Raw genomic sequence first — 26136 nt, 5'->3', positions numbered from 1 at the left:
TGGATTGGCGGTTAGGATCAGATCAGCCATGATCTTATTGAATGGCGGAGCAGGCTCGAGGGGCCGATTGGCCTACTCCTGCTTCTATTTCTTATCTTCTTATTATGTTCTTATGAATTTCTCCCCCATACAGTTTTAATAACTACATCCATAATATGATTCATTTTCAACGTTTTATTACACAGAGCTTCTTGGTGTAAAATGCTGTGAAAAATGACTAAACTGCTGGTTTGGATTGATCATTTACAAGTTGGCCACAACTCCCGCTTTCTTGCCCACCATTGAGGGTGCCCTGTCTGTGGCCAGGCTCGCCACTTTTGTCCAATTTCTCCAGAGCTCCCACCAAGCTATCAAAGAGGTCATTTACTGTTGTTGTGTCTCTCATCGACACCAATTCTACTAGCTCCTCTTTTATGCACATGTTCTTATCAATTCACCGAATGAATACTGCCGGCTGAGCCACATCAGTTACATCACTGCTTTCATCAATTGCAATTGAAAAAGATGCAAAGGGCTTCGTTTTGTCCCAGAGTTGACTTCAAATTCTCAGTTAAATCACTGGCCTCGATATCTACGGGGAGGCGGGGAGGGTGCGAGGGAGGCAGAAAATGGCGGAAGAACCCAGCAAAACCGGGGACGTGGAGGTCCTGCTGAGCCTAATGGCAGCAACTCATTATCATTGTTTTTGTTCCGTTTCCCTCTTGGCAACTGGCCAGATTGACAGCGTAGCCAGCAGCTGGGAGGGAAAACCAGTGACTGGAGGCCGCAACCGGGGGGGTCCTTGGGAATGTTCCCCCAGCAATCGGGAGGGGGGTGCGGTCGGCCATTGTGGCTTGGAGAGAAACAGGTCATCACGGCCGGGGAAAGAAAGAGACCGCAACTGGCGGGGGGTGGGGGGGAGGCTGAAGGCTTCCTTGAGAGACTGGGGGTGTGGGGGAGCACTCCTGCTCCTCCTGGCCCAGGAGTGCTGGGAGTGTCACTTACCTTGTGGAGCCGGCAACTCCTGTCTCCCTTTTACTCCCTGGGAAATCCGCGCAGCAGCAGTGAATTTTAAATCAGGCTCCCAATTGCACTGTGGGAGCCCAATTTAAATATGGTAATGAAGTGTCCCGCCTCTCCACAGTAGGACTCTCAGATACCACGATATCGGCCGCCGCAATAAAGGTGTTAGGCGCATGCGCGACTCTCTCCTGGCCATTGTGGGGGGAGGGGATGTTGATATTATGACCTTTGATTCTCTCAATGATTGTGTTTCTTGGGAGGCTGATATTTACAAAAGCTTGCTGCTATCTGGACATACTATTTCTGCGGACTTTAACATGCAGTTCTTCAAAAGTTCTCCATCAGAAAATGGTTTTGATGATATAGCTATTTCATGGGCAATCACATAATTTGCTTTAACAACAGCATCACTTACCTGACGAGCATTAGTAAACATTGATTGCTGCTTTCTCAACGACTGTGCTAATTCAGAAAATTTATCTTCACGTAACTTTCCTGCGTACTTATCATATTTCCCACCATGGTTTGCTTCAGCGTCTTAGAATGCTGTATTCTTTCACCAGTTATCTGTCACTTACAAATCAAGCACGTGGGCTTTTCAATCATGTTCACAAAGAAATACGAAATTCCACATTTCTCTTGCAAAATACGGCACTCTTGATCCACTTTTCTCTTCTTGGATAAAGACATGTGTGCTGTACGTTTGACACCCCTGTTCTAGAATGAGAGAATTTTACAGCACAGAAAGAGGCCAATTGGTCCATTGCACTTGTGCCAGCACCCTGAAAGTGATGTCCACTTACTCCTAGTGACTTTGCCCCAACCCTTTAAAATCCTTTTTTAAATGTTTATCCACTTTCCTTTTAACTGAATGAATTCTGCTTCCAACACCTTTTGCGGTAGTGCACTCCATGTCCTCTCAGCATACAGATAATTCTAACCTCTCCCTCTGTTATTTTGGTGATGATCTTAAACTTATGCCCTCTAGTTATTTACTCACTAACCAGTGAAATAGTTTTTTCCGCTTTACCTAATTAAAACCCTTCATAATTTTGAATACCTCAATCGGTTCTCTTAGGCTTTTTTTGTTTTAATAAACAGAGATTTAGTTTGTCCTCATATTGCCCCTCAACCCTGGTATTAATTTTGTGAATCTCTTCCGCACACTCTCCATAGCCTTACTATCTTTCCTAAAGTAAGGCATCCAAAAGTGGACATAATATTCTAACTATTGTCTAAGCAATGATTTGAATATTCTGATTTTTCATCACCAACTATGTCAGCTTGGAACATCTTGACACAGAGGCCTAGAAATTCAGTATAGCCACTTTTGGGGCGGTAAAGTCGGGCGGTCGCTAAAGTTAGCGCCCGCTGGAAAGTGCAGGTCAGTTCGCCGAAATTCAGTAGATTTGGCCAAGAGTTTGGGCGAGCGCTGAAACTGGCGTTGCACTCCTATCTTTAGGCGCTAAGCCGGCGGTGCGGACTGATAACGCCGAGGCCGGGCGCAGCGCAGGTGCGGTCATGTTTTGATTGTCAGCAGACACCCTGACGCCGGCCAGCTCTTAAAGGGGGAAGGGTCGACTTGGTCTGCAGCCACGCCCTGGATAGTGGAGCCCTGCAGCTAGGCCTGAACACTGCTGGTGGACCCAAATAGCGCCTGAAGCCATGGAGAAGGCCCGTGAACGAGCGCAGCGCTTCTCCCAGCATGCTTTGAGGGTGCTGGTTAGGGGGTTGGAAAGGTACAAAGAGATCTTGTGCCCGGACAGTGGCAAGAAGGCTCCCAGGAGGCAGTACAGGAGAGCCTGGAGGAAAATCGCCCACAGGGTGTCAGTCAACAGCGATGTCCCCAGGACTGGTGACCAATGCCGCAAGAAGTACAACGACCTCACTCGGATGGTCAAGGTGAGTACCCTTTCCAGTGTCCTCCTCATCCTTGCATGTGCACCTCACATTATGGGCAAAGGGACCTCAAAGGCCTAATGGCCAGCCCTCCTCCCGCAGCTATGGCACTGGCATAATCCTCAATAGCACTTTCTGCACTTAACACACTGGCCAAGCTATTCGACCATGGGAGGCAGTGCACACAACAACAGGCCACCACACTGGCCAAGCTATTCCACCATGGGAGGCAGTGCACACAAAAACAGGCCACCACAATGTACTTAGAGGCCGTCCTTTCTCTTGCAGGCCAAGATGGCCCGGAATTTGAAGAGCCAGAATGTCACTGGGGGAGGCCGTGCCCAGTTCCAGGAGCTCAGTGAGCTGGAGGAGAGCGTGGCTCGACTCATGCGTGGCCGGGTGACTGGCCCTGTTGCCATTGGAGATGCCGACCCTGTGCTGCGACCCAATGGTAAGGACATGACCGTTTGGACCTCTCTCGTTCCCCTAGCGCATCAGATCTACATCCTTTGCCACTGTCCGACCAATGCGCTGAATGCCACCACTCATGCCTCCCTCGCTGACGCCCTGTCCTCACTCTAAAGCTACTCTTGTGCCTTCCTGCTTTCAGCTGGTGAGGAGGAGGTCCTTGAAGCTGAGAGTGCCAGTCCCTCGGAAGAGGAGGACAACGAGGACCAACAGGAAGGCGGCACATCGGGCGAAGCCTCATCCGCGCCAGGGGATGGCAATGGAGGGGAGACGTCTTGCCTGGAGGAGAGCCAGGGGGAAGTGCTGCAGGGGGGTGTAGTTCCTGGGCCCAGTGGCGTCCAGGCACGTGGGAAGGGTCGGGCAGAACGGCGGCCTTCTCCCCAGAGGGGGCAAGTGTTGCAGGGGAGGCCAGTTCCTGGGCCCAGTGGCGTCCAGGCACGTGGGAAGGGTCGGGCAGAATGGCAGCCTTCTCCCCAGAGGGAGAGTCCGGCCTCCAGTCCAGAGACGGTCCTCGCCCAGGAGGTGCGCCTCCTAGATGAAATGTCCGCGGATTCTGAGCGCCGCCACAAGGAGTTCATGGGGGTTGTGGGACAGTTGCCTCAGGCCATTGAGTCCCTGGCTCATAGTGTGGCCGCTTTCGGGGACTCACAGGCCAGGGGTGTCGAACAACTCGCGGCAGCACAGGCCAGGGGTGTCGACCAACTCGCGGCAGCACAGGACAGGGGTGTCCAGCAACTCGCGGCAGCACAGGACAGGGGTGTCCAGCAACTCGCGGCAGCGCAGGACGCGAGTCGCGAGTTCATGAGTGGTGCCGTGCAGACACTCACTGATCTGATGCGGGCACAGACCAGGGCAGTTCGGGCACTCACTTCTGCCACACTCGCTGTGTCGCGGAAGCATCGCCAGGGCACCCGCCGCCCTGCTGCAGCACAGCGGTCTGGCCTCCACCAGATTGCTGCGCTTGCTGCACTGCCAGCCCGGCCGAGTGCCAGTGTCTCTGGCGACCAGCGAGCACCTGGCATCAGCCAGCTTGCCCCCATTGCTGCAGCCGCCACTGCAACTCCCCCAGCCAAGGTGCGACGAGCTGCTGCAGAGACTGATGCTGCCCAGCCACAGCTGCAGCAGTCAGCAGCCGGCCCCTCCAGGGCCGGTCCTCGTCTAGGCCGACCCCCAAGGGCATCTGCCGTCACGCATTCTGCCCCTCAGGAGCCTTCCCCCAGCCTTGCAACACCCACAGGGCCCAGGTTGAGGCGGAGCAACAGGTCGGGCGGGGGCCGCACAAGGCTGCACAAGGACTCGCCCTCTCGGCACACCCAGTAGAGTGTGTTGGCAACGTTTTTTTTTATATGGGGTGTTTGTGTTGTGGGGGGGGCTTATTTTGGTAAGGCCGAGGATGAAGGCCAATTGGATGGGCAAGTTTTGTTATTCCTCCCCAGGTTGTGGGAGTGAGATATTTTTGTGACTGTTTTTTGGGGGTCTTGTCTGTTTTTCTGTTTCATGTGGGAAGGGCCCTGAGTTTGTTAAATAAAGCTTTTTATTTATTCAGCTTGTCCAGGTGTCATGTTTCCAGTGGTTGTTGCGTTAAGCGGCTGAGGGCTTGCGGAGCGGCTGCATTCAGGTGCGTTCATTGCCACAAGCCATTCCCTGACAGGGGGCCTAGAAGTGTCGTTCAATAAGCCGCCGGCGGACGGCCCTTGGACCTTGTGGCTCCCTCCTGGGCTGGTACTCCTCCTCCTCCTCCTCCTCCTCCTCATGGTCCTCCTGCTCATCCTCCTGAGGTGATGGTCCAACGTGAGGCGGCAGTGCCTGAGTCCTGCGGATAGCCAGGTTGTGCAGCATGCAGCAAACGACGACGAACTGGGAGACTCTATCCGGCGAATACTGTAGAGATCCGCCGGAGCGATCCAGGCAGCGGAACCGTTGCTTGAGGACGCCAATCGTTTGCTCTATGATGTTCCTTGTGGCTTGATGGCTTTCGTTGTATGCCTCCTCCGCAGGGGTCCTGGGCGCGCGGAGCGGGGTCATGAGCCATGTACACAAAGGGTAGCCCTTGTCCCCAATAAGCCATCCCCTTGGTGGAGGCTGTGCCTCGAACATGTCAGCCACAGTAGTCTGGCGCAGGATAAATGCATCGTGGCTGCTTCCTGGAAAGCGGGCATTGACAGCTAGGATGCGCTGCCTGTGGTCACACACCAGCTGTACATTGAGGGAATGGTAGCCCTTCCGGTTGCGGTAATTCTCGGCATTGTCGATAGGTGCCCGCATAGCCACATGCGTGCAGTCAATGGCGCCCTGCACCATGGGGAAGTCCGCGATCCTGCCAAATCCGACTGCACACTGCTCCTGCCTCTGTCGGGTCATGGGGAAGGAGATGAATTGGTGTCTCTTCGCGAAAAGGGCATCGGTGACCTGCCGGATGCAGCGATGCGCGGCGAACTGGGAGATGTTCGCTATGTCCCCAGCAGCGGCTTGGAAGGAGCTGCTTGCATAAAAGTTCAGAGCCACCGTGACCTTCACTTCCACCGAGAGAGACGTCCTGCACATCAGCTGTGGACGCAGATCTCTGTGAAGCAGCTGGCAGATCTCTGCAACCACCTCCCTTCTGAAGCGCAGCCTCTTAACACAATGCGCGGCAGTCATGGTGAGATAGGACACCTGCTGCCAGTATTCCCTGAGTGGGTAAGGCCTACGTTGCCGACGCCTGATGGCCCCTCTGCGTCTAGGCATGGCTGGCCCTCTCACACAGCGTCTGCGAGCCCTTCGCACATAATGCTGGAACTGAGGGTTGGAACCCCATACAGCCCCCATAATAAACTTGCAAACAGTTAAATCACAATGATTCAAATTTCCAAGCTCTGGCCAGAAGCCAAAAATACCTCTCCTATGTTGTCCCAAATCAGTAAGCTCTGTTCCTTGCTCTCTGTCCAGAAATCCAAAGCACTGAAGTCATTGCAGCAAAATGGCTGGGCTTTATAGGTCAGTGTAAGTGCCCTTTAATTAGCGCTCCCCGAGGCCCACAGGGCCTCTGTTGCGTTCCACTTCACAGTTCTTAACAGCGCCACGCCCACATTGGCCGGGCGCCACTGAATTTCCGGTTTGGGGCGCACAAACAGCGTTGCACGACGAAATGACGTCATAAGCTGCGCGCGCAGCTGAGCGGGTGCAAACACTTTGCGCCGGCGCTAAATGTCAACTGAAGTTGGGCGTAGGCGCAGATCGTTCTGCGCCCGGGCGCTAAGTGCCTAGCGCTGCAAATCTACCCCTCTTATGGCGTTAGCGGCTGGCGAACGCAACTGAATTTCTAGGCCAGAGACTCCATCTACAGCTTCATCTCAGGAGGATAGTCACTAACTAGTAGTTAAAGTACTGTTACGCACAGGTTTGAACCCTTGCTAGACAGACAGGAGGTACCGAGTACCTCAAAGGTGACATGGTGAGCAGTACCATTACAATTAAAATGAGAAAAAGAGGCATCTGATAAATGTAGGGTTAAAAATACAAAAGAAAATCAAGCCAAGTACAGAAGTAAAAAGGAGTGTAGGTAGGGCTTTGGGTATTGAGTTATGTTCAAGTGTTTTGCTTTAAAATATAAAATTTGAGCCAATCAAAAAGCATGATGACAGTGTGATGCCAGTAGCAGATTTGTATTTTGCTTTGCAAGTGAGCTGACTGAAGAAAAAATGTTTGAAAAAAATATTTTGAGTGATTTTGGTTGGGGAGAAGGAGTTCCAGAGCTTGATGCCACTAGACGGGAGAGGATCAATGTTCTGACAGCACTGCAGAAAGCTGGTGGGTCTAGCACACCTCAGTGTTGAGGTACCTCACTACATAGCAGGATTCAAAAAATACACCCTAAAAAGTCACGTAAATTCATCTTTCTCCTTGTTTTTTGAACAAAACAACCTTAAATAGCTGAGCAAAGACACAATTCAACATTTGTACTGAGGAAAATAAATGCATTTTCTGTAAAATAATCTCTGAGCTAGGATTTCTCTCTGAAGTAAAAATTAAGCATTTGTTAATAGTTCAAATCTGAAACCTTACGTAAATAAAGCTTTTGTATTCCTTTAGCCAGCTTGTTTTAAAATCATTTGGAAAAAGAAAGAAACTCAGAAATATATAGCATGAGTGAAAACACAATTCCAATTGCACTAATTGTTGCGTTTACAAAGATAATCCAGAGGCCGTATGCAGAGCTCAATTCATGTTGCTTTTAATGGCTGATCCAAACACACTCTTACAGGCAAAAACAATCGAATACCTATATCCAATGTCAGACACAATACAACGATAACAGCACTATCAAACTCCATGTGCTCAGGCCAAGGCAATCGAGTAGCTATCACCAATGTCAGACATAACATTTCCTCCCCCCTCACAGAATTTCAAACATGAAATGTAGTGACAAAGTCCTGTAGGTGGCCAGGGCGAGAACGTGTACGAACAGGCCGAGGTGCGGACTGGTGAAGAGCAGGCCGAGGTGGGGACTGGTGAGGAGCAGGCTGAGGCACAATATCTGCTTGAGGGTTGGCTGGCTGAGCCACATGTGCCTCCCGCCACACTGGGGGTAAGGCTTGGGGATTAGGTCCGTATAATCCCGCATCAGGGGGTGCTGGCACCTTCCGAAGACGGCTGGCATGCCACCGAGAGCCGTCAGTGAGGCAGAAAGCGGCTGGTCCAAGTTGGCGGCTGATTTGGAGAGGGGAGGACCAGAATGACGCCATCTTATTGTTGCGGTGAGGCCTGCGGACTCTGACCCAATCGGAGACTGAGATGTGGGGCGCCTTGGCCCTCTTCGACTGGTCGAAGCGGAGTTTCATCTTCTCCTGCTGTCTAGCGACTGTGGCTTGAACCCGTGGAGCAGGGCTCTGAGCTAGCGAGGGGCGGAGCCTGCCAAGGGCAGCATGAGCTCACGGCCTAGCATGAGGGCTGCGGGTGAGACCCCTGTAGTGGAATGCTGGGAGGCTCTGTAGTGCAGCAGTGTGTGGAGGAGGGCCTTGTCAAATGCACACCCCTGGGATAGGTGTGCTCTGAGGCCATTTTTCAGTGTCTGGTTAAAACACTCCAGCCCCCCATTTGACTCGGGGTGGTGCGTATGTGACGGATGCCCTTGCTCTCAAGGTAAGAGGAGAGTTCCGAAGAGACCATTTGGGGCCCATTGTCTGTGGTGATGGCCTTTGGATGCCCCCAGTGGGAGAAGAGGGATTCAAGGATATCGATGATGACCCGAGAGGTGACGGAGCCCACGGCAGTGACCTCTGGCCATTTTGAGTGCAGGTCATAGGTCACCACTAGGAACCGTTGATGGTGGGGGACACCATGGATCTCCCCACAGACGTCCAGCTGCAGGTGGTCCCAGGGCTGAGAGGGCCAGGCAAGGGGCTGCAGGGGTGGAGGAGCTTGATGGTCAGTCTTGCCACTTACAAGGCAGGCTGCACAGTCCTTGACCAGGGCCTCGATTTCCCGGCCACCACACTAGGTCTTAGCATCGTTGTTTGAGCTTCACTATGCCCAAGTGGCCCTCGTGTGCCATGGATAAAACATGCGCACGAAGGGCACTTGGGACCACAGTGCAGAGCCCACGTGCAACACAGGAGTCACTCCAGCAGGAGAGCTCCTCTTTAACTCTGGAGTAGGCAGACAGTTCCTCAGGCACCTTACGAGGCCAGCCATCTCTGATGAAGGTGCACAGCTGGGAGAGGGCCGGATCCTGTTCAGAGGCCTCTTTGAGCTCCTGGAGAGAGACTGGTTTGGAGGGGTCTGTGCAGCATCTGGACGATATCCTGTTCCACATGTTCAAACCCGACGAGTAGGGCTGGGGCAGAGGCAGTGCGGGAGAGCAGATCTGCAACAACATTGTCACATCCTGGTGTGAACTGGAGACTGAAATTGTATTGGCGGAGGCGGTCAGACCAGCGGTGTAGACGCAGTGGTCTGTGGCCCGTGCCGGATGTCGACAGCAGGGCAGTGAGAGCCTGGTGATTGGTTCGCAGGGTGAAGGCACGGCCATACGTGTACAGGTGCCACCGCTCACATGCCCAGATGCACGCCAGCGCCTCACGCTCGCCTACTGAGTACTTCTGTTCAGTGCAGCTAGGGGCTAGGGAGGCAAAGGCGATTGGTTTCTCCACTCCATTCTGTATCTGCGATAACACTGCCCCAACAGTTGCAGCAGATGCGTTGCAGGTAACGAGGGTGGGGCTGGCGACGTCAAAGTGAGCCAACACTGGAGGCGACGTGAGCTGCGATTTGAGGAGGCGAACAGCTTCCGTACAGGCTTATGACCACACCCAGGGCTCATCCTTTCGCAGGAGCTGGCACAGTGGGGCTGTGGTGGCTGAGTACTGGGGCAAAAACTTCAGGTAGTACCCAGTCATGCCAAGGAAGGAGGCAACCTGTGCTGCAGAGCTGGGTTCCGGGATGCTGTGAATGGCATCCATGTTTGACTGGAGTGGGGATATACCGTCAGCCGACAGCCGAAACGCCACAAATTCGATCTCTGAAACAGCAAAGACACACTTTTCGCCATTCAGTGTGAGCTTGTGTTTTGCTAGAGCCGTGAAAACTCTGTGAGCGTTTGTCGTGAGTGGAGGTCGAGGGCCCATGCACGACGATGTCATCCAGGTAGATGGCCACCCCAGGAATGCCCGCGAGCACAGAGGACATCACCTTTTGGAAGCAGCTGGGTGCCGAGCTAAGTCCAAATGGCATCCTGGTGTACCGAAAGACGCCAGCATGTGTCACAAAAGCAGTGAGGTCCCTGCTGCTGGGGTGGAGGGGAACCTGTAGATAGCCCTGTCGAAGGTCCAGTTTCGAGAACAGGGTGGAGCCATAGAACTGCGCTGTGAGTTCCTCTGACGTGGGCAGTGGATATTTGTCAGGGATTATGGCCTTATTCACTGCTCGAAGATCGACACAGATGTGTAGACCACCTGACTTTTTCTTTGCGACCACCTGGTTGGAGACCCATGGGGAGGCATCAACTGATTCGATGATGCCAGCTTCCAGTAGCTGCTTTAGTTCAGCTGTGACCCCGTCACGGAGAGCAAGCGGGATGCGGCGCAGTGGTTGAATGACAGGAGTAACAGTGGAGTCAACCATGGGCTGGTGGGTGAAGGCAGTCAGGCAGCCCAGACCCTCGAAGAGTGCTGGCCATGTTTGGCGCCACAGTGGGGCGATGTGCAGAATCACAGACCCGCCGGTGTCCAAGAGAGAAAAACCCAGGTCAGTGAAAAGATCCAGTCCCATCAGGTTAGCTCCTTGGCATGCCACATGAAAACAAAAATCTGGCAAAACTTTTGTTCCATAGCATACAGTGAGGTTGACTGAGCCCACTAGTCCAATTTTCAAATTACCATACCCGCAAAGGGCAGTGGAGGGCGCAGAGAGTGGCAGGGAGCTGAAAAAATGTTTGAATGTGTCCACATTCAGCAGTGAGACGCTGGCGCCGGTATCCAACAACAGAGGGATGCACACATCATTCAGGTTAATTGTGCATGACTTGAAAGCCACTACTGGCCCAGAGCTCACGTTGTGAATTATAGTGCTTGAGGTCTGAGAGTGTTCATTTGTAGCAACTGGGGCAGAGCGGCAGACATTGGCAAAGTGATTTTGTTTTCCACAATTGCGACAGGCCTGGCTGCGCGCGGGGCAATTCTGCGCTCTGGTAGCATGTGAACGAGATCCACAGTTTCTACACTGTTGCCGCGGTAGCGCACGTTGCTGCCATTGCGCGAGCATTACCGTGTCAGGGCTGTCGGGGCCGAGGGCGCCGTCACTGGGTTTGTGTGCCAATTTCGCTGCACATTCGGCTGCAGACTCCACTTGAAAGGCAATGTTAACTGCCTGTGACAACGACAGATTGTCAGACTCGAGTAACAGTCTTTCACGCACTCTCACATTGTTGGTGTGCTCTATTAGTTGATCACGCACCATCTCATCTTGTAGTGCACCGAACTTGCATGAGCTAGCTAACCCCCTCAAATTCGCCACGTATTGATGCACAGACTGGCCGGGAAGTTGGTGACTGTAATGAAATCTGTTTGTCTTGATCCTGTATTCGTTTTGCACTCATGTATATTACCCTCCCCCACTGTGTATAGTTTCACTTCCTCTTTCCCGACTAACCTGGGAGGTTCCAGGTCTTGGCTCTTGGCTCCGCCCCTGACTTCTCTTACATAAAGATCCCAGGATCTGTATGACTCATTCCTGTGAACCAGTCGGCGTGTTGAGATGTTAGCTCTGATCTTAGTGATTAAAAGCCAACTTGTTTAAGTCTATAACTTCTAGTTTTGTGGTTATTGAAGGCCCATCAATTTTAATCACTAAAGAATACTAGGATGGACCGACTCCTAAAACCAGAGCGTCTGGACTTGGATCCACATTCTGCTGAAGCATCAAATCAATTTGGACACTGGCTCAAATGCTTCGAACTCTTCGCGGGGGCCTCATCCGCTAGTGAGGTAGATAAACTGAGTCTACTGACTACTCGCGTAAGTCATCGGATTTATTCGTTCATCCGGGACGCCACCTCTTACACGGAGGCCATCACTATCCTGAAGGCCCAATACCAGAGGTCGGTAAACGAAGTGTACGCCAGACATCTGCTGGCTACACGCAGGCAGCGACCAGAGGAATCAATGGACGATTTCTTACAGGGCCTAAAGGACCTGGTCCGGGACTGTAACTGCAAGGCCGTGACGGCCAACGCGTACTCTGACGAATTGGTCCGCGATTCCTTCATCACGGGCCTCAAATCGAATTATATCCGGCAGAGACTGCTGGAGAAGGAGGTCCTGGACTTAAAAAAGGCAGTGGCCACTGCGCGATTGCTGGACGTGGCCCAGAGAAACTCTGACTCTTATTCTTCCGGCCATGCGGCCCTCACCGCCTCATGCGCGCCGAGGGGGCCGCCATCTTGGAGTCAGCCATCTTCCCCATCCAGGTCTCAGACCAGCTCTACGCCGCCGGAGTCCCCACACAGAAGTTCACCCAGGAGTCCTACTACAGCGGCAATGTCTCGAGGCCCGAAATGCTACTTCTGCGGCCAGGCCAAGCACCCCAGACAACGATGCCCAGCGACGCTGTCTAAAAATGACTCACCGCAGGAGGGCACTTTGTGGGGCAGAGAAGTGTGTGCTTAACAGAGCCACAGCCACATCATCTGTTTGAATTGAGTCTGCTGTGCCTAATGTCCCAAGAACACACTGGCCCTCCGCTCCCAAGCAATGGGATAACAGTGCCTTTTCCGTGCTGTACTCACATTTTCTAGTCCGAGAGCGGTGAGGTAGGTTTCAAAGGACTGTAACCAGTGAACCCATGGGATCGGGGGCTCACCGGGTAATGCGAGGAAGGGAGGAGGTGGTGGAAGAGAGATTTCAGCCATCCTTGTCGCCAAATGTTGCATTTGCAAAGGTAATCCAGAGGCCGTATGCAGAGCTCAATTCATGTTGCTTTTAATGGCTGATCCAAACACACTCTTACAGGCAAAAGCAATTGAATACCTATATCCAATGTCAGACACAATACAACGATAACAGCACTATCAAACTCCATGTGCTCAGGCCAAGGCAATCGAGTACCTATCACCAATGTCAGACATAACACTAATACTAATGTGTCCTGGGAAATTCTCCATACTGCTTATGCTCAGACTGTAGCACCCTCAGATTTGTAGCACGTGTGTAGTTGGTAACAGAATTATAGCACAGTGAAAAATATCAACTGAAAGCCCAGGCTTTTGAGAAAGGCTGAGTCCTACAAATAAAAATGTTAATGAAGGTACTCAGAGAAGCAACAGCCAATTTTATTTTGTCAGTTTAATCATGTTATGGTGAAATATGCATTCTTTAAAATGTCTGTATGAGAAACCTTATTTAAGTCTAAAGGGAATAACGGTGGACAATTTTTTTCAGATTTAATTATTTTGCCTCACCATTTCTTTTATTGGAAAGTGTTCCTGATTAGATTATTTAGGATTAGATGTTTGCATAAATTCTTAGCAGTTTCTCAGTAGTTTACTAGCTGTTTTTCTTGTTTTTGATTCATGCCTCCTCAGTTCCATTGTATTGCTATAATTTGAGCCAATTAACAAAGTACGACACCAGAGCATGGCACCTAAAGTGTGGTGCCTGATGTATGTACAAAATTTATAATACAGGTGGAAAGTAGGTAAATGGATGTTACAAGCTCATGTAGGATGATTATCCCATCTTTCAGTAAGTTGAACTTTCTTTTTCTGTGTTATTCCAGCACTGTGCCTATCTTTTTGATGGAGCAATGGGGTAGAATTTCCGTGGGGGTCTACCCAATCGTCCGCCGTAACTTCAACGGAAGATCAGCAGAAACCCCAGAGAAACAGCATATTCAAGGCAAATAGCTTTTGATGAAAAAGAAAGTAAGAGGGGCAAAGAGAGTGTATGAGAATAGAATGACAGCTAACAGAAAAGGTAATCCAAAAGTCTTCTATAGGCATATAAATAGTAAACAGGTAGTAAGAGCCGATTGGGGACCAAAAAGGAGACCTACGCATGGAGGCAGAGGGCATGGCTGAGGTACTAAATGAATACTTTGCATCTGTCTTCACCAAGGAAGAAGATGTTGCCATAGTGAAGGAGGAGGTGGAGGAGATACTGGATGGGATAAGAATTAATAAAGATGAGGTTAGAAAGGCTGGCTGTGCTTAAAGTAGCTAAGTCACCAGGACCAGATGGGATGCATCCTAGGACGCTGAGGGAAGTGAAGGAAGAAATCGCGTTGGTACTGGCCATAATCTTCCAATCCTCCTTAGAAATGGGGGTGGTGCCAGAGGACTGGAGAATTGTAAATGTTACAGCCTTTTTCAAAAAATGTAAAGATAAACCCAGCAATTATAGGCCGGTCAATTTAACCTTGGTAGTGGGGAAGCTTTTAGAAATGATAATCAGTGACAAAGTTAACCATCCCTTGGACAAGTGTGGATTAATTAAAGAAAGCCAGCACGGATTTGTTAAAGGCAAATTGTGTTTAACCAACTTGATCGAGTTTTTTGATGAAGTAGCAGAAAGGGTTGATGAGGGCAATGCGGTTGACGTAGTGTACATGGATTTCCAAAAGGCGTTCGACAAAGTGCCACATAATAGGTTTGCCAGCAAAGTTGAAGTCCATGGAATAAAAGGGACAGTGGCAGCATGGATACGAAATTGGAAACAGAGAGTTGTGGTGAACGGTTGTTTTTCAGACTGGAGGAAGGTGTACAGTGTGTTCCCCAGGGGTCAGCCTAGGACCACTGCTTTTCTTGATATATATTAATGACTTGGATGTGAGTGCACAGGGCACAATTTCAAAATTTGCAGATGACACAAAACTTGGAAATTTAGTGAACAGTGAGGAGGATAGTGATAGACTTCAAGAGGACATAGACAGGCTGATGGAATGGACGGACACTAAAGGGTGCAATTCTAAAGAGGGTGCATGAACATAGAGACCGTTGAAGGTGGCAGGGCAGGTTGAGAAAGCAGTTAAAAAAGCTTATGGGATCCTGGGCTTCATGAATAGAGGCATAGGGCTCGATTTTGCCATTGGTGGCGGGTTGGATGCGGGTCAGGTGGTCAGCGGGTCCCAATCCCGACTCCGCTGTCGGGCGGGATAAAATTGCAATTTTGCCCTAATTGGGCAATTGATACCCTGTGTGTGTGCTCCCCTGGCCCAATTAGTCTTTTGGGTCTGAAACTCGCCTCTGCTGACGTCATTTCTCCAGCTGCATTTAAGGGCTCTAAGCAGCATTGCTTCATTTTGTGCCTATGTTCTTCCAAAGTGACAACTGCTTAAAGTGTGTGCTACTGCTGAAATGTCGAGCTCAAGGGCCAAGGCGTCACCAAGTTTTGATGATGACTCCCTCCATGCTCTGGTGGAGGGAGCCAGAGCACAAAAGGAGGTGCTGTTTCCTTCCTCTGGGAGGAAAAAACCTCCCCAGCAGACCAAAGCTGTGTGGCTACAACTGGCTCAGGAGGTCAATGTGCAGCAGAACCTGGCTGCAGTGCCGAAAGAGGTTCAATTACCTTGTCCTCACTGGAAAAGTGAGCATACCATCACCTTTACCCTCAGTCTGCTTCCCATCTCCTCTCAGCACCAGCACTCTGCATCGTCAACCTACTCCTACACATCCCACTTTACCCTTACATCCCTTGCAACCTTAACCATCCCTCTCTCTCTATGTACACAATCACTTCACTAGTCGACTATGCTGCCTTCATACTCCCTATCACTGTTATGCAATGATAACAACTAACAACACACAGGGAGGGCCCTTGGTATTGGGACCTCACTCCATCTTTGTCTCTTTCTAAGCATCTATGCTATGGATTCTCTACACTCACTCCATCATTATCACTCAAACTACACTTGTGTCCCTCATTGCAAGGAAAGAGAGCCCACAATAAGAGGGAAAGGGTGAAGACAGGAGGAGGGCCACCCTCAATTGCCCATCTCACCAGCGCTGAGGAGGCAGCCCTCGAGATCATTGAAGCCGATGAGGATCTGGAAGTGGCCCTAGAGATCATTGGAGCCGAGGAAGATGTGGAAGTGGGGGACGGACAGACGGGTGCATCAGAGCAAGCTGGTGACAGAATAGTTTTGCATCTCTCTCATTGACATTGCATGAGTGAATGATATGGCATCTGATGCTCATACAGATTGACTTATGATCATCTGCACAAGTCCATGTGTATGCTGCATTAATATCACATGTCTAACTCATGCCTTTACTCCCCCACAGGACCATCGACAGCCCCCCTCCCCACTGTCCAGGGGGAAGAGCCTGAGCTGGAAGACTCCTCACAGGAACCTGTAACCTCTGATGGTGCAGCGTCAACACAGTTAAGCACACCCAGCACCAGCGCAGAGACGCACACCTCGGTGGGACCTTCGGGAGATAGAGTAGTGTTGTCACCGTGTGTATCACAGCTCACAAGTGAGCATCAGCAGAAGGTGGAGACAAGGGCAGCAGTGGAGAGTCCTCGTCGGAGGCCGCAGGGCGCTCCCAGCTCGGTTCAACTGCACGTGGAACCTGTGCCTCCAGGTCCATCCAGAAAGAGAGCGGTGCTGGAACTCCAGGAATAAGTGCAGGAGTCTCTGGCAGGTTTTGTCTCCAGGGTTACTGCGAGTGTGGAGAGGATGGAGGAGTCCAATTTTAACATGAGCAGTGCCTTTGTGGAGGCAATGGCGCATGAACGCACCACCACGGAAAGGATGGCAACCTCCGTGGAAAGGATGGCTACCTTCCCGGAAAGGTTGCCAATGGTAGAAGAGAGGATGGCTACGGCCATGGAGGAAATAAGTTGTCAGAGTCTGGAAAACATGGTGAATGTTCAGAATAGACTGACGTCTCTGGAGGAGCGATGGGCTGCTATTGAGCAGAGAAACCAGAGCTTCATGGAAGTCTTTTTGAGTAGGACTGCCAGTGCAGATACGGGTCCTCATGGCCCCCCCTGATGTGCAGCAAGGTGCTGTCAAGCCAGTTGCTAGCACTGAAGTGGGGCTGACCCATGAGAGGGATGTTTGTGGCAGGCAACAAGGGAGTGGGGGCTCCTCTCCAAGCGCTCACACTCCCATGCTACTAAGTAGCCCTTGGTCAGAGCCCCACCAGAGTTCTCACCCAACTGAAATGGGCGCCTCAGCCCCTGCACAGATGCAGGGGGAGCAGACTGTTGCCGAGCCCTCACAGGCTTGCAAATCCAGAGGACGCCTGCCAAAGGTGTCGAAGCAAGAGCAGCATGAAAGTGAGCAAGGTGCCTCCATATCTGCTGAAGCCACAGGGGAAGCACCACGTAGAAGCACACTTAAGAGGAAGATAAAACACAATTAGTCACAAGAGTAGTCACTTGGGTGTTATGTTCTGTTGTATTTATTTTTTGCCATAGCCATCCTTTTGTGCATTGAATAAACAGAAGTGATGGCAAACAGTTGAAGTTCTGGCCTATGTGATCTGGGAAATGGAACTTACACATTGAGGGCTCAGGGCGACTTGCATTTGTAATGATGGTGGTGAGATTGATAGGAACCCACAGGTTCTTGTCCATTGTCTATGGTCTGATAAGAAGGTGCCAGCCACATGTGTTTGATTCGTCTACCTAAGCAAATCTTGCAAAGATTAGTGCATCCCTTGCATCCCGGGCAGCAATGTGCTTGTGTGCTGCTGGAACTGGCGCATCCGCCTCCGCAAGGTCTTCCTCCTCCTCCTCTTCATCCTCCTCATCTGAGGAGGCTATGCGCTGAACCACTTGCTCCTCAGGCAGCTGCAAGCCATGATGCTGTGCAATGTTGTGTAAGGCATCTGAATCGTATCTTCAGCAAGCCGATGGTTTGCTTGATGATGGATCTGGTCGAAATGTGGCTGGCATTGTAGCGCTCCTCAACTTCGTTCGATGGCCTCAACGGCGTCATCAGCCACATCTTCAGGAGATAGCCCTGGTCTCCAAGTAACCACCCAGAAAGTTGGTTTGGCAGATTGAACAGCGGAGGCACACTAAACTGCCGAAGGATGAATGAGTCATGGCAACTGCCAGGGTACTTCACGCAAACATGCAAAATGTCCTTCCTGTGGTTACACACCAGCTACACGTTGCGGGAGTGGAAGCCATTGCGATTGACAAAAACAGCTGGGTTGTGATGGGGTGCCCTAAGGGCCACATGTGTGCAGTCTATGATGCCCTGCACCCTTGGCAAGCCTGCCATATTTGCAAAGCCAACCGCACGTGCGGTTACACTTACCTCATCCATGGAGAAGTGTATGTAATTGTGTGCCTTAGCAAAGAGGGCATTGGTTACCTGCGTGATGCAAGTGTGTGCGGCCGACTGGGAGATGCCGCTGATGTCTGCTGATGATCCCTGGAAGGACCCTGAAGCAAAAGAATTGAGTGCGGTGGAGACTTTGACAGCCACTGGTAAGGGGTGTCCACCTGCTCCTCTGGGCTCCAGGTGTTGGTGCAGCATTGCGCAGATGTCACCGACTACCCCTCGCAAAAGTCTCAGCCTCCTTTGGCACTGCTGCTCACTCATGTTTAGGAAGCTGCTCCTCGGTCTGTAAACCCTGTGTTGGGGGTATCTCCTCCGGCGACGTGCTTCCCTGCGCTGACATCTTCTGCCTTGTGCAGCTTCAGGTGTGTGAGCAGCAGGTTGGCGCTCCTGTTGTTGCTGTTGCTGTTGTTCCTCCGAATCTGAGGACCAGGATAGAAGGAAATAAATGGTTCCCAAGCTGTTGGTTGATATCTCAGTTGAGGAACCGCTCAGTCAATATGGGGAGAGGGTTTTCCCAGGAGGCCACAGTGGAGATGGATCTCAGCTTCACCAATTCTTAAATCAGTAGACCTGCAAAAAGTTTGCCAAGACCTGAAAAAACAAAGTTCTGCGACCTACAACTGATCCTTGTTGAAAGCTCCGTTTTTATGCTGGAGCTGCAGCTATCAGGAAGCCAGCCACTTGTCAACCCGCCACACTTAGCTGGCGTAGTTTGGCAACGACGTGGAACACACTCAAAATGTGGCAAAATTTAAAAGGCCAGGCAAAATAGGATTACAGAGGCAGTTAACAACCAGTTAACTGCCTGAAGGGCCTATCCCGCCGCTTGCTGGCGGGACCGACCGGGAGTCTGCGAGCCCGCTTTTGGAAAAGTTGGACGGAGGCGGGTTGACAGCGGGATTGGAACCCGCCGGCACTTTTTTCAAATTTACCGCCTGACCCGCCTCCAACCCCACCCCCTGAGCGCTGGCAAAATCGAGCCCATAGAGTACAAAAGCGTGGAAATTATGATGAACCTGTATAAAACACTGGTTCGGCCTCAACTGGAGTTTGTGTCCAATTCTGGGCACCACACTTTAGGAAGGATGTGAAGGCCTTAGAGAGGGTGCAGAAAAGATTTACGAGAATGAGGGACTTCAGTTGCTGTACATGGATTGACTGGAGAAGCTGGGGTTGTTGTCCTTAGAGCAGAGAAGATTGAGAGGAGATTTGATCGAGGTGTTCAAAATCATGAGGGGTCTGGACAGAGTAGATAGAGAGAAACTGTTCCCATTGGCAGAAGGGTCGAGAACCAGAGGACACAGATTTAAGGTGATTGGCAAAAGAACCAAAGGCAACATAAGAAAAAACTTTTTGATGCAGTGAGTGGTTAGGATCTGGAATGCACTGCCTGAAAGGGTGGTGGAGGCAGACTCAATCACGGCTTTCAGAAGGGAGTTCGATAAGTATCTGAAAATTAAAAAATTTGCAGCACTACGGGGAAAAGGCGGGGGTGTGGGACTAGCTGAAGTGCTCTTGCAAGGAGCCAGCGTGGGCTTGACGGGCCAAATGCTGTAACCATTCTATGGTTCTATATAGGGGGAGAAATTCGGTATCACCCAATTTGGGGTGCTAACTTTTAAAAGTTGAAAAAATTAGTGCCAGGCGCTAATGGTTTTCAACTTTTTAAAAATTCGGTTTTGCGGTCCAGGAAAGAAGTGGAGCACTAAACCAAGCATTCCACTTCCTTCCTGGAGCGCAGCAGGCAGCAGATGAGGCGATAGGTGAGCAGCGCTGCACAATGAATGCTGCCGCATTGGAAGGCTCCTCCCCTCCCTTAAAGGGAAGGGCCATCGCTGCAGGCTCTAAGGAAAAAACCTACCTGGCCCCCGACGGCAGCCGCGATCCAGCCCAATCAGCCCGATGCACTGCAGCAGAGTGCCGGGCTGATTGATCGCTGACAAAGAGAAATTAAAAAAAATAAAGAGCATGTCAAAATTTTTTGTACTTGCCTCGGCCGCCTCGCCTTTAAATATTGTCCCCAAAGCGCCCGGCGTCCCGATCACCGCCCCCTGCAGCTGCCGGTGTTGTCGCCCGGCGATGCTGCAAGGGGCTGAACCGAAGTTCGGGTCCGGGGCGCTACCGGGGCGATGACATCACAATCTCCGAGCGAAGGAAATCGGGGCGCAACGCCATACCGCCACCACAAACCTCCCGCCAAACATAACGGGAGTCGATCTGCTCGCCTTGCCCGGTTGGTAAGTACTTAGTGCCCCATTATCGCCGCCCGGAGGCAATAACGGGAGGCGCTAAAGAGGCCAATTTCTAGCATTAATATTATGATTCTATGATTCATCCACTAGATGGCACATTATTGTTCTGTATAACAAGGAGCATTACTTTTTTTTAACCACAGAAAGGCAGCATTTCAAGTTATAGCAGGGACTAAATCCTTGAAAAGATTTCGTCAAGTACGCCTGGACTTAGTCTGTAATTTTTTTTAACTTTGCTATCTTCTTATTAAGCTGGCCTTAATAATTAAACCCTGAAGAATTGGACATTTTTTTAACGATCTTCAGAAACAGTTGGTTTCTTTCATAATAATGCTCAAATGCTATGAACTATACACAGAATAGAGACAATGGCCCGGAATTTGCGGTCAGTGGCAAAGTGACGGCGCTCGCCGCTGACCTCGAAGAAAGCTGCCCACAAAGACCTAGCGATTTCTGTGGCGTGAATTTCAGCTCTCCCGACCTTTGTTTTGAAACTGGCACCAAATCAAGCGAACTCCAGTGTCCAGCAACAGTGATATCATCAAGCTAGCTAAGCAGCAAATCACACTGAAGAATTCTCACAGACAGGAAGTAAAATGCACTGATTATAATTTACTTCTAATAAATTCTACAGAGAGCGAAATAAAGATTGGGACATATACATAGGATTAAGGTAGAAACTGAAATATAAACAAACTTTTTAAACAAGTATTATATTAAAAGCTTGTAATTCTTAATTATATTAATGGCAAAAATTTGATATTCCACAAATATAAAATTAGTTTTTCAGGGCCAGAACGGTTGTTCAGCAGTCAGTACGCCGTTAAAAACCCAGTTACACCTCTTTCAACAGGGCTTAACATTTTAGGGGGGTTTTAACAGCAGTAAAACGGGAAGTTTTCATCAGTTCAAGTGATTTGAATTGATTGCTGCCTCTGGGGAGATCCACAGCACAACCTGTGGCGGATCAGTGAATGACTGACCGCAACTTCAGATTTCCGCGTTTATCTGTGCATGCGCTAAACCCTGAAGTTGTTGTCAGTTTCAGAGGGATAATGACGGCGAACGCTGACAATTTTGCTGTCATTACCACCGCAAAATCCGGGCCAATATACATTAATGTCCACCTCCAAAGAAAGAAAACCTTTGGTATGATATTGAGAAGTGTGCAGCACTACCATCACTACTCCTTAAGACATTAATATGAAAGAGCTAACAAAATTCACAGTCTTATCAGAAACAAGTGTTTATGGCCTAATCTGTTTGCTTTCAGTGTGATTTCAGTACTGGAAAAGAAGGCTCATTTCCAACATTTAGCTGCACATGAAGGTTAGCAATGGTCAAAGATTCAAATCTAAAGAAGAGTGGAAATAGTTTGGTCAGTTTCTCGATTTATGTTCAAAAGATCAAGCACAAACCGGTAACTGTTTGGAATTCCATTTAGTTTTCCATTGTGTAAGTAGACTAGAGTTATGTTGTGTTTATTAATATCAGATATATTCTTGGACCTAATTTTAACACAAAAATGGCACTAACTTTGTCAAACAGTAGTTTTCATAGTTACTATTTATGTCCTCTGGCATTGCACATGGGGGCGGGGAGGGGGGGGCTAGAATTTCTTGTGGGGGATAATTGGGAAGTTACACTCAAAATTACACCCACTCATCCACCCATTTTGCCGATATCAATTTACTCTTAGATTTCCTCTCATCTCATAACTTACACGGGAACATAAAATTTAGTGTAAACGATCGGGGCTCGAGGAAAGCGTAGAATGGGTGGGTTCCACAAAATGCTGCTCATGGAGGGAGGGTTAGAAATGATGCGGGCAATCATGACCATTGCTGTATAGCCTGCAGAATTATGTGAGTGAATTGAGTGAGTGAGTCAGTGATTTGAGTGAGTGTAAGTGATTTGGGGTGAGAGTGTGTGAGTAGGAGGAGAAGTAGGTGCAGTGAAATGTGGTGCAGCGATTGTAAGTGCGGGAGGGGAATGTTGTTAGTAGTGGGACTGCAGGTGTGAATAGAGAGTAATGGAGCTGAGAGCTAGGACTCTTCCCTTGACAACCTCAGTGAGGTCATTAAACTTATTTTGGTATTGCAGCCATGTCCTGGGATCTAAGCTCCTGGCATTCACCTCTTCAGCCACCTCTTCCCACTGTCCTTGGAGATGATGTCTAGAGGGATTTCTGCCCTCCCAGGGGTACAAGACCTCCCTTCTCCTGCTGGCCACCTTCAATTCTGCATCAGAGAATCTGGGCGTTCTATCTACAGCCCATGTCTGCCAGTTTCCAGCTTTTCCTGCTGCCTTCAGCCATAGTGCACCTCCCGTTTAAGAGGTGCTGGCTGACTTTAAGTGTTATCAGTGGCACCCAATTTTCTGAACAACACCCCCCCACCCCTCAAACAGGCACACAACCTACCATCGCCGAATCAACATCCTGGGTGTCACCATTGACCAGAAAACTGGACCAGCCACGTAAATACTGTGGCAACAAGAGCAGGTCAGAGGCTAGGTATTCTGCGGTGAGTGTCTCACCTCCTGACTCCCCTTTCCACCATCTACAAGGCACAAGTCAGGAGCTTCATTGCATACTCTCCACTTGCCTGGATGAGTGCAGCTCCAACAACACTCAAGAAGCTCGACACCATTCAGGATAAAGCAGCCCACTTGATTGGCACCCCATCCACCACCTTAAATATTCACTCCCTCCACCACCGGTGCACCATGGCTGCAGTGTGTACCATCTACAAGATGCACTGCAGCAACTTGCCAAGGCTTCTTCGGCAGCACCTCCCAAACCCGTGACCTCTTCCACCTAGAAAGACATGGGCAGCAGGTGCATGGGAACACTACTGTTAGATCTGTGATTCTGAGAGTATGATGTTTTTCAATAACCACACGGATGCTGTAACTTAACAATCAACAGTTATTTACTGGAGTAGGGTAGTCTCAAGACTGGGGTACAGAGGCATGCTCAAGGCATATATACAGGGTGGTCACTGCCGGTACTACAGTATACAGGAGCTGTAAAAGTAGTTCTCTCTTAAAGGTACATACACTACAATTCCTCCCCTTTTAGATTAGTAGTACCCATAATATTCAAATAACAATTAGCACTTTAACATGTACATTAAACAACAATAGTCCATTTATAGATTCAGTCTTTGGGGCGGCTTCCTGATCCTTTCGGGATAGCGCCTTTCCTGAGGTTCTTGTTCTTGGTGCGGAGGCGATTCTGGCCCCTTTTCTTCGGTTATTTCATCCGTTTCCACTGCTACTGATTCTGAGGTAGATGCTACCGGTATGTCGGGTTCATCCTCAGGGACGCGAGACATGGGGTTGACTCGTTCCTGTGACGCTAAGATCTGATCGACGTGGTGTCTCACAATGTTCTCCCCGACATCCACTGTGTACATTAATGGCCCCTGCCTTGTGCATATCGTTCTGGGTTGCCATTTCTCTGTTCGGTAGTCACGGGCCAAGACTGGTTGTCCTACGTTGAAGCTCCTTGTCGGCTTCTCATTGATGTGCTGGAATTGTTTATCTTCAACATTTCTTCGCACATTTCATCTGAGCAAGCCCAGACGAGATCTCAACCTTCGGTTAAAGAACATCATGGCCAGGGTCTGGTTGGTAACTGCATGTGTCGCATTTCGGTAGGCTAATTAGAAATTGTCCACCTTATGCTGTAGTGGAATTTCATCGTCGCACATGACCTTTATCGCCTTCTTAAAGGTTTGTACGAACCTCTCAGCCAATCCATTGGTGGCTGGATGATACGGGGCGGATGTGTAATGCCTTACTCCATTCCTTCTCATAAATTTTCGAAACTCTTCGGATAAAAAGAGTGGTCCATTATCAGAGCAAATCTGCTCTGGCAAGCCGTTCCTGGCAAATATGGTCCGTAGGACTGCAATCGTCTTCTCTGTAGTGGTTGAGGACATTTTTATCACCTCAGGCCATTTCGAATGAGCATCCACTGCTATTAAGAACATTGAGTCCATGAATGGACCAGCGAAATCAATATGCACCCGTTGCCATGGAGAGGTGGGCCACTCCCATGGGTGTAGAGGGGCATGTGGTGGTGCATTTTGGACCTTCTGGCATCCTGAGCAGCTCTTGGTTAGGTCTTCGATTTGTTGATCGATTCCCAGCCACCACACAAGCCTTAGCAAGGCTTTTCATTTTCACTCCCCCCAGATGACCTTCATGAAGCTCATTTAGCACTCTCTCCCTTAACTTAGGTGGAATCACCACTCTGGATCCACACATCACTGTCCCCTGGCATACTGACAGCTGTTCTCTTCTGGATGAGAATGCTGGCAACAGTGAGTCGCCATGTGTTGGCCATCCCCTCACCGTCAAATCATATACCCAAGACAGCGTCGGATCATTGCGGGTCTCCTTCTCTATATCCGCGTTCGTTACTGGCAATCGTTCAATTATTGACGAATAAAATATCTCGATAGGGTCCACTGCTGGTGCTTCCTCCACAGTAGGCAGTGGCAGGCGCGATAGCCCATCAGCGTTTCCATGCTGTTTCGTGCCTTTATATTCTATTTCATATTGATTCGCCCCTAGAAACAGGGACCATCTTTGTAACCATTGTGCAGTCATCACTGGAACGCCCTTCTTAGGATTAAAGATGGAGACAAGTGGTTGGTGGTCAGTCAGCAAGGTGAACTTCTGCCCATGCAGATAGTGGTTGAATTTTTTTACTCCCCATACTAGGCTGAGGGCCTCCCTGTCAATCTGGGCATAGTTGCGCTTGGCTGAGGTTAGTGACCGAGACGCAAAGGCTACTGGCCTCTCCAACCCGTCTGGGAATTTGTTCGACAGCACCGCTCCAATACCATAGGGTGATGCATCACATGCCCAACGAATTGCTGGTGCTGGGTTGAAATGGGCCAACACCTCTTTTGATGTGATCAATTCTTTACACTTCTGGAAAGTTCATCTACGTTCATCATTCCACTTCCATGGTACCCCTGTTTGCAGTAGGGTGTTCAGTGGGTGTAATACCGTGGACAAATTTGGTAAGAACTTATGGTAGTAGTTTACCAGCCTGAGGAACGACCTCAGTTGTGACACATTTTCTGGTGCTGGAACCTTGACTACTGCCTCAATCTTTTCAGGGGACTTATGTAACCCCTCTTCATCCATGACATGGCCACAATACGAGATCTGCTTCTGGAAAAACTCGCACTTGTGGCGATTAGCTCGTAGCCCATATTCCTTTAATCGAGTGAGCACCTTCTCCAAGTTGGCGAGGTGATCACTGTCATTTTCGCCCGTGACCAGGATGTCGTCCAAATAACACTGGGTCCCTGGAATCCCTTGCAGGTCTTGATCCAACACCCTTTGCCAAATAGCCGGAGCCGATGCTACCCCGAACACCAGCCGGTTGTATTGATAGAGACCTTTATGAGTGTTAATCGTAAGGTATTGTTTCGAGGCTTCTTCTACCTCCATTTGCAAGTATGCCTGGGCTAGATCAATTTTGGTTAAGCGTTTACCTCCAGATAGCGAGGCGAAAATATCCTCAATTCGTGGAAGCGGATATTGTACCGTGTGAAGGACTGGGTTCACTGTCACCTTAAAATCCCCACAGATGCGGACCTTCTTTGGTTCCCCAGGCGTATTACTCAACGACCTCTTCATTACAGGAACGATGGGTGTAGCCCACTCGCTCCAGTCTACTTTGGACAGTACTCCTGAACGTTCCAACCCTTCCAGC

The sequence above is a fragment of the Somniosus microcephalus genome, chromosome 2, assembly GCF_052327205.1.
Source record: "Somniosus microcephalus isolate GS21.2 chromosome 2, FLI_Smic_1.0, whole genome shotgun sequence".
Taxonomy (NCBI): Eukaryota; Metazoa; Chordata; class Chondrichthyes; order Squaliformes; family Somniosidae; genus Somniosus; species Somniosus microcephalus.
This window is presented reverse-complemented; position numbering follows the sequence as displayed.